General features: G+C 43.4%; 1 long non-coding RNA gene and 1 other non-coding gene across 12 annotated transcripts; both read right to left on the reverse strand.

The window, feature by feature from the left end:
* Positions 1 to 424: 424 nt before the first annotated feature.
* On the reverse strand, positions 425 to 6085 carry LOC109771173 (uncharacterized). Of its 11 annotated transcripts, XR_012181863.1 has the most exons (8): positions 4758 to 6085; positions 4401 to 4509; positions 3963 to 4010; positions 3772 to 3891; positions 2503 to 2591; positions 2304 to 2427; positions 1405 to 1561; positions 425 to 920 (listed from the first exon to the last, which is right to left on the reverse strand). It is a non-coding gene; the product is annotated as an uncharacterized lncRNA (long non-coding RNA). The 11 variants fall into 11 exon arrangements; XR_012181869.1 differs by lacking the exon at positions 4401 to 4509 and having other exon boundaries at positions 2498 to 2591; XR_012181868.1 differs by lacking the exon at positions 4401 to 4509 and having other exon boundaries at positions 4758 to 5042.
* On the reverse strand, positions 2887 to 2973 carry LOC120963726 (small nucleolar RNA SNOR75). The gene has a single exon (XR_005755474.1). It is a non-coding gene; the product is annotated as a small nucleolar RNA SNOR75 (small nucleolar RNA).
* Positions 6086 to 7574: the final 1489 nt, after the last annotated feature.

Consider the following 7574-nt stretch of genomic DNA (forward strand, 5'->3'; position numbering starts at 1 on the left):
TCTATGCATGTACCCAGTCTCATGAGGCTACAATGACGCAAGCCATGACGACCAAGGCAGGCGGGCGCCAGCGGGCGTAGAGGAGGCAGTTTTTTCTTTGGTGCTAAGGAGGCAAGGAGAGGCATGGGTTCCCGAGGAATCTGGTAAAGGTTTCCATTCCGGTGCAACGAGACCAAGACCACCAGCACGGCAGGGCGGATGTCATCGCCGAGCCCACCGCTACGTCATGACCAGAAGCTTCGCAGGTGAAGACCACCTTTCGTCAGGATAAGATGTACTACTTGTCCCCTTTCAAATTGGCCATTGTGGAAACCCTTCCTGCCTAAGTTTTGGGGGGAAGAGGACCGAGGCCACTATAAATACTAGTAGAATGCCCGTGTGTTGCTACGAGCTACAATGCATATGAATGAGTCAAACAAATAACTAAGGTCGTCTACGGTTGAAGCTTTATTTCTCCCTCGTAAATTTGAGTACTGTTCGACATTAAACGGGCACCCAATAGGCTACCAAAAATTCAACTGTCTGGGCACCCCAAATCCAAAACCTGTGGGGGAGAAATATGGTTATCGAAATATCCATCATGTTATGTTCAACAGCCATGTCCAACACAAAAGCACCACCCCATGACGCACTCTTCCATTTTTCTGCCGGGCCCTCTCCTTCATACTTGGTTTCTTGATGTAACATGACATTTCTTGTTTGAGCCCTCTTCTTTAAAACTGGATGACACCCACCTCACCTTCGCCATGGCGCCCTCTATTTCACATTGTACTTCCCCACAGACCGCCAAGGAGAAGTCCCTCGCCAACCGCCTTGCTTTCCGCCATGATTCACTCCCCACGTGTTTGTACTAATTTGACACCGCCATCAAGGGGGGAGGCGTGCGTAGCCCGTGACACCCCCGAGCCAAGAAGGTAGATCTGATGTCCACATTGTAACATACAGTTAATGTCATGCATTATGACGAAATAAAAATATGATGTCCGTTATTGGGCATGCAACTCATACGCCACCGTGACCATTATTAACTCTGAAAGCAATCAATGTACTTGCCCTTCTATCCTAACCAAAAAAAATGTACTGACTTGATAAAAAATAACTGCTCGCTCATTCAATTTGTTATAAAACCATATCTAATGAAATGCAATTTGCCTCATTTTCTAAAGTAGAAAATTTATTCTGCTCATCGGGGACTCAAATTTTATTGGCAAATCTTCTATTTATAGATGTTCTTGTAAGAACAAACATCTTCTTTATGATAATAGAAATCAGATGCTAGGTGCAACGGAATGATCAATTTTTTAGCGACTTTTATCCAATATTTCCTATAAAAAATATAGTGTAATCATCTGTTCCTAAGGAATTGCTTCAAAATAGAAATAGCTAGCATGAACTCATAATTACCAATGTTAGTATAGCACTCGGATGTGATTACTTTTTATGTAATCATCTGTTCATGAAGGAATTGCTTCCAAATAGAAATAGCTAGCCAAACCCTTAATACAATGGTTGTATCTACGTTCTACACAATCCTAGATACCATTTCTTTATCCTCCTCTATCTGCACAAAAAACAGATTAATGACAAATATTATTACAGAGCTCAAAGAACAATTATTATGATCCAAATTTAGAAAAAGAAAACTACTCCTAGCGTCCCAAAATAAGTGTAGCTGATCTAGTACAAAATTATAGTAAAACAGTGACGGTTGTTTTGGGACAGAGGGAGTATGTGGTAAAATATGTTTACTTTCTCAAGAAATAATTTAGGGTTCACAGGCTACTTAAGGTAATGGTATTGAGATTTCAATGGTCATCGCTATTCTTTGGACATGGTAGATTTTGAACAGAGCATATAATGAGAAGACAGATTTTGAATATATGGCATCACTATTCTTTGAACCTGGCGTTCATCGTGGTGCTTCGCTGAAGGTCGGTTATGGCCCACGCGTGGGTTGGATGTGGGGAATCAGTTGTTGCTGGATATAAAAAAATGGGGCAAGATACCAACTCTCCTTTTGCCACACAGTATTCAATCAATAAATAAATAAATAAACTTAGCATGCATGCTAGTATGGATTCCTTCTATCATATACCTTAAGATTGAGCAGTTCAAAAGTTACTGTAAAAAAATAAACAAAATCCTAGCGTGGTAACTTCCACGGTGACGACAAATTGAAAAAATTGGGGGAGTTATACCAAAGCTTTATCAACTTTCCCTACACAAGCATATATTGCTAGAGGATTAATGGGCTGAAAATCGTGATAACTAAAAAAATGGAGAGGAAAGGAGAAGCAACAAACCTGTTTTGCAAGGTTGCAGGCTTGGTCAGGGGAGTTCGAGGTCTCATAGTAGAACCCAGAAAAGTTGAGCGCAAGCCCAAGCCTGATGGGATGAGTCAGAGCCAAATCTGCAAGGGCTGATGTCCTGCAAAAAATGCGCAAAACTCAGCCCGAAGGATCTACTCGTCATGTCTATATGTACACTTAAAAATTGCCTTGCCAGTAACCAGAGCATCAGCTTTGTACGCGTTCATGGTGCTCTCGGCAACTTCTTTCCTCTCCGCACCAATCTTAAGCTCTGCAAGGTACCTGCACAAATATTACAGGGAGAAATCAGAAGAAAAAAAATAGAACGGAATAAAGCAAGATGGATCAGAAAAATAAAATAGAACAAAATAAAGCAAGTTGTAGTAGCAATATAAAATTTATGCTATCAACACAGTGTAGAAGTTCTTGGCATAGGTTGTATGACGCCGATTATACTTTAAAAATGAGTAGGAGGAATTTATTGCCAAATAGATGAGACAACAATTGTCTTCCTCATAATGCCAGCAACACTATCATACAGTAAAATGAATTGAAATAGAAGTAAGGGGAAGCACATATCTCTCAGACAAATGCCTTGATTGTCCTCATGGTTTAATACAATGGATAACATCAGACTCGTCATCTATTTTCATCATCACAGAGAACTAAGAATGCATGCATATTTAACACGGGCCTTTAGTTGGTTGTGAAATTCTCCGGTTGACTGTTCATTGATTGAATGAGCTATCCATATTTAACATGTCATCTTATTGGCCTTCTCTTTCTGAAACTGAATGCATGCATGAGCAGGAAAAATAATTACATGTTCTGAGTCAACATTCAGAAACTAAACACTGAGTTAAGAGACTATGTATTTTGTATCCTTTGTGTTAGTTCGAATCAACAACGAAGAAATATGTTAGTTCGGATATGCAGTTATAGACGTTGTACTGTTGTGAGCACAAGAAGGGAAAGGACTGAGCAAGATGATACTTAGCAAAAGGAAACTAAAACTTGTACAGGTGAAGGTTCTTCTTCAATGAAGCTGCAACTTAGATGTGGGAAGGAAGAGTTACAGAGTTACTAAGATCCAGAGGCAACATCAGGAAGAGATGATAAAACATGTCTTGTGTAGGACATGGCAAATTAACAATGGATATAGATTTCACGGTTGAGATGCACCCATTGTGAATTTCCATGCGAAGGTATGTATCATGCAACAATTAATTAGCAACATAGAGGAAACAAGTCTAAAAGGCACCCGTTTGATAGTGCAAATTAAGCCTAGAAATGTCTCATCAAATGAGTACACCTAGTCAAGGGAGACTAACCCCAGGAGATGATTGCATAACCTTGAAGATGTCAATATTCTTTAAATGCAAAGAACATCTTTCAAAATACTAATGTCCCTCGACAATAAATAAATAAAACAACAAGAATTGCAGAATGATTGGAAAATTACCTGAACAATCACATCATCAGGAAAATTCATGTGCACCATCTTCAACACATCCCTTCCAAGCGGGCAGGACACCTAAGCCGATGAACCTGAGAGATTTGAGGTCATACTTCCCGAAATACTCTGAAAAGCAATGAAAAATAAACATAGTTATCGAATTAAGATATATAAATGGATCAACCGGAGAAGCTTACCTTCACGAGGAAAGAGCCATAATCCAGCAAGTTTTAATTCGTCGCTTCCTGCAAATAATAATGGAATTAATGGGGTACTTGCATAAGACACTTTATGGACAATAAACAATAAGAGGATCCAGCTGTGTGTTCAGCTACATATCTTCAGTTCCTGCATACAATATATAAGGATTTGGAAAGGACTAGTAGGATAGCCAAATTTGAGGAAGAAATTCATTCTAAAATTAACAATCTAATTAGTCGTTTCAATAAACCTATGATTTGACCGAATCTAAAGGGTCGAAATAATCAATCTCACCTTTTGATTGAGCTCCACAATGATCTAATTTCTAAATCCATGTGATTTTATTTGCTCTATTTAATTGGTCTTCGCTACACCTTTATCCACTTTTCCTTGAAACTAAGCTACATGAATCCGGACATGCCTCAAATGCTTACCTTTCTAGATGATGGCCTTCTATGTGGACTACACAAACCAAAAGAAGCAAATAGTAGAATATGAAGATCTTGCAAGCTATCAGCCAACCAAAACATAACTCTGACAAAACTGAAAAGTAAAACAGCAGCACGTAAGGTTCAGAACAAGTTCACACAGGAACACAATAAACAGGACACTAATCTTTTTGCATTTTTCAACCATAACTGAATTAACAAATTGACCAAACAATTAGAACCAGATTCACTCAATAAAAGAAGGTAAACTGCAGGCACAATTAAAGTAAAAAAATGATCTGACACTCTAAGAACTAAAACAAAAGAAGAGAAGCAAAGGTTCAGAGAGAATAGCAGGATTACAGGATTGCAAAGCAAGGCTGGGACCGCCTTAGAAGACATAATTTATCTAGCACCTTGATAAGCTATCATGTCCAAGGCAAGATCATACTCAGGTGCACCCCATTCATGGCAGGCACACTCCAACACATCCTTGTGATTTTCAGCAATGAAATCCGATCGTGTCGCAGGTCCTTTGCTCCAACATCTTCCCCTCAACATGAATACCATCCATGTCCTTGCTTGCTACACTGATGTATTGCTCAGGCTCATTCATTTGATCTTCCAAAGCAGTTGCAGTAGCATCACGTGATGTACCCCATTTATCCATGATGACTTAACCTTCTACATAGCCATGTTCATCGACATATTTATCCATGATGACTTAACCTTCTACATAGCCATGTTCATCGACATCAATAGCATCTCCATCGATGATGATGATGTAGTGGTCACCACTGACAGCAAAATTCAAAATTCAAGGATAGACAAGCGGAGAGAGGAAGGGGAGATAGCCGGAGAAACAGGCACGGTGGTGGGGCGTGGTCGCAGCCGCCGGTCTTCGTCGCCTGACTTGGATGGGAGAGAGACGGGAGATGCGATTGTGAGATTTCCGCCACCTCCACGAGCTTCTCCTCCTGTGTCTTCGCGCTTGGAGGCCCAGCGGCCAGCGTTCTTCCCACTCTTGTAGCCCTCTTCATTGAGAGGGATGCGAAGCGGCGGCGCGATTGTATGGGGCCGCGGCACGGAGAAGCGAGACGACCACGACCGGTTGCAGTCGAGGTAGAGGCCTCCTGGTCGTCGCCGTTCACTGGCCTGTGGTGGATGCCGAAGAGGAGCACCGAGGAGGTAAAGAGTGGTTGCAGCCGACGGAGTGAGGAGAGTGAGGCGAGCTCCACCAACGACGGCGACGCGGGGAGGAGCACCACTGTGGTTGAAGGGGACACGTGACAGGGAATGACGTGGTCGTGACCACCGACGGTGATCTGCTGGACGAGACCAGGCACCCACCTCTGTCGAGCTGCTCTGCTCCGCCGACGTGGCGGCTCTACGGTGGCTCCCACGGCCGGATCTGGCCACAACGAACACCGGACCGGCAAGGCTTGGCCCTCTCTCCATCAGATCGGGTTGGGAAGGGAACTCCTTGCCTTGGACGAAGGGAGGAGGGAGGCCGAGACCCACCTAGGTAAGGCGTGTGTGGTCGTCCCGCTGTACATGGCTGCTAGGGGACGGGGTGATGGCGGGCGGCTAGGGATGGAGGTCGTGGTGTCCGGCTGATCCATAGGTGGTAGCGGCGGCGCAGGGAGGGAGGGCTGGGTGCGAGGGACGAGGTGTTCGGGGCTTGGCTGCTTACTTTCTTTCGCGTCGGAACCGGTGGGTGTTTTGGGTCGAGACCAAAAAAACCAGACAAAAAAAAGATGAAAGTGATGGGACGAAAAAAAGTCGTGGACGCAATCCTATCAACTCAGACAATAGGAATAGAGAGTAAAGATAAGTTAGCCACCATCATAAAAAAGTCGACTCATTCCTCACCCCTGAACCTCGCGAGGTTGTTCATCCTTTGTACTAGTTCATCGTAAGCCCCTCGTGAGGCCAATCCACCACAAAGCAAGAGTAGGGTTTTACACCGCAAGGTGGCCCGAACATGGGCAAACTGCCGTGTTCATCTTCTTCCTTGCTCACGCGAATCAGGCTAGGCTGTGGGGCGACGAGTTGGTAGGCATGAGAGGTTGAGTTCTTCGCACACGCCCCAGGGTTCGAACCTTCTTGGGTCTGCGGATCCCTGAATCCGATATGGGGTGTGGGGCATCCATCACCACCACATTATCCTCGAACTCTGGCTCAAGGGGAAGGTGCTCATGATCTAGTAGATATCTGCATGTACCAACTTTGGACTTGATAAGCATCTGGATGTGTGGGGCATATCCACAAGACCTCTTCTGGTCAGCAGCTGTCCTCATGGCATCTGATATGTCTCCAACGTATCTATAATTTTTTATTGTTTCATGTTGTTATATTATCAATCTTGGATGTTTTATATTCATGTACTAGCAACTTTATATCAATTTTTGGGACTAGCCCATTGACATATGTACCAGTGCTAGTTGTTGTTGTTTTTTTGCTTGTTTTTGCTTCGCAGAAAATCAATACCAAATGGAGTCCAAATGCCATGAAACTTTTTGGAGAATTTTTTTTCTGCCCAGAAGACACACGGGAGGCCAAGGAAGTGCACCAGAGGAGGCCCCTGGGGCCCGCTAGGCACCAGGGTGCGCTAGAGGCCCTAGGCGTGCCCTGGTGGGTAGTGGGGCCCACAAGAAGCTTCTCCGCCGACCTTCAGCTCTATAAATACTCTAAAATCCCAAAAACCCTAGGGGATCGAGATAATATAGTTGCAGCCGCCGCAAGTTCCAAAACCACGGGATCCAATCTAGAGGCATTTTCCGACACTCTGCTGGAGGGGTGAACGATCACGGGGGGTTCTTCATCATCCTTGTTGCCCCTTCAATGATGCGTGAGTAGTTTACCACAGATCTACGGGTCCGTACCAAGTAGCTAGATGGCTTCTTCTCTCATATTGATCTTCAATACAATGTTTTCCTTGATGTTCTTGAAGATCTATTTGATGTAATGACTTTTTGTGGTGTGTTTGTTGGGATCCGATGAATTGTGGGTTTATGATCAGTTATATCCATGAATATTATTGGAGTCTTTGTTGAACTCTTTATGCATGATTGTTATAGCCTCATATTTCTTCTCCGAAATTTTGATTTGGTTTGGCCAAGTAGATTGATTTTTCTTGTCATGGGAAGAGGTGCTTTGTGATGGGTTCAATCTTGCGGT

The sequence above is a fragment of the Aegilops tauschii genome, chromosome 4 (genome assembly GCF_002575655.3).
Source record: "Aegilops tauschii subsp. strangulata cultivar AL8/78 chromosome 4, Aet v6.0, whole genome shotgun sequence".
Lineage (NCBI taxonomy): Eukaryota > Viridiplantae > Streptophyta > Magnoliopsida > Poales > Poaceae > Aegilops > Aegilops tauschii.